General features: G+C 35.9%; 1 long non-coding RNA gene across 1 annotated transcript in view; it reads right to left on the bottom strand.

The window, feature by feature from the left end:
- Nucleotides 1–1,481, bottom strand: part of LOC109298233 — a 19,542-nt gene that overhangs the window by 8,713 nt on the left and 9,348 nt on the right. The window contains exon 2 of the long non-coding RNA XR_002097546.1: nucleotides 716–829. This is a non-coding gene — a long non-coding RNA (uncharacterized LOC109298233). The remainder of the gene's footprint in view (nucleotides 1–715; nucleotides 830–1,481) is intronic.

The following is a 1,481-nucleotide window of genomic DNA, read 5'->3' as shown; positions in this document are numbered from 1 at the left end:
GGCAGAGGGGAGGGCGCTTAGATTAGAGCAGTTCTATATCTTATGTATCAGCATCCCTATGCTGAAAAAAGGTGGCGGGGTCACTTTAACTAAAGCTCATTGAATAAGTGGTAGTTAAAGCACCCCCACTGCCATTTTTTCAGCATTGGGGATACTGATACACATGATGCTGGAGTGCAGTAATTACTATACTCCAGGAGCCTTGATTAAATTGAGTCTGCTCCGGTGTGCTGTAATTACAGGATGTCAGAGCAGTCCCAATGCATATGTATAGGTGCCTTTGGCTGGAGATATGCCTATCATAGGGAATAACCACTCTAGAAGAGTAGTTTTGTAGTTCTATGTTTAAAAGCTGGGATAAGGAAAAAGTTAATCTATCAGAACAAGACGGTTCCATGGGCTAAAAAGTCTCTCCACATCCCAATAAATTGTTATGAGCTCCAGCTATTCCTATGGCAACAGCAGCACAGTATTTCTATATTTATAACTGCATCCCATCTGATGCCTGTCAATGAATTTTGCTGCTATTCGGCGTTTGCAAATGAAAAGTAACAAGATTAAAATGCAAGATATTCCTTTTCAAATAAACTAGATATTTATACTCAGATCTCTGGCAAAGAAAGACAACAAGTACTGTTCAGAATTCAGTACATGAAGATCTTATCTTTAGTATGTTTCGTGAATGGAATGGCTTCTATAGCAACGGTTCAACTACCAGGTGCACTGTTCCTTCGTTTTGTGGTATGCCCAGAGGTATCCAGTTGTCCTCAGATATAGTGATGTCACCGTGTTTGGGCCTTGAACTAGGAAGTAAACAAATTTTCACAACCTAAAAGATGATGCAACAGCATAAATGAAAACAAATAAGTGACATTTACAAACAACATTTTGTTGTAATACTAGTAATACCATCAATAAATAAAATAAGTATTTCAGTTAAATTTAAACCTAATAGTGTCTCTTTAAATATTCAAGCAAAGACTTTTTAAAAATCTGATTTTTGCAACTGCAGTTACAACAATTATTTAGGAAATTATTACTTCAATTACATAAATACACTGTATGAAGTTATTCCTTTATCAAACACTGAAAGAACTTATATTTTTCAGGATCATTCACTTTCAATTTCTAGTGCATATTATCACCACTTTCACCCAGTATAGTACTGTTCAGGTTGTTGAGACTGAGGAGCTAGGTAGGACTTAAATTGCATAGTTTTACAATCCAAGTTTGATTTATGATCAGGCACAAAGAGCTAGGAGATAAGAGCTTAGAACATGATAAATAGCATTGGACTTTACACTGCTATACCATGTGCATAACAAAGTGTACATTGAGGAAATATACTGTGTTTAGAAAAGATCTTTTTAAAAGAGGGTTGTTGGATGAAGATAGAAACACTGGAACTTAATTATAGAATTATAGGAAAATAGGGCTGGAAAGGACCTCAGGAGATCATCTAGATTTCATAGACATTAGGT

The sequence above is a fragment of the Gavialis gangeticus genome, unplaced genomic scaffold (assembly GCF_001723915.1).
Source record: "Gavialis gangeticus isolate Ggan-Ray unplaced genomic scaffold, GavGan_comp1, whole genome shotgun sequence".
In the NCBI taxonomy this organism is placed as follows: domain Eukaryota; kingdom Metazoa; phylum Chordata; order Crocodylia; family Gavialidae; genus Gavialis; species Gavialis gangeticus.
The sequence above is the reverse complement of the archived record's forward strand: the minus strand, read 5'-3'. Positions and strand labels throughout refer to the sequence as shown.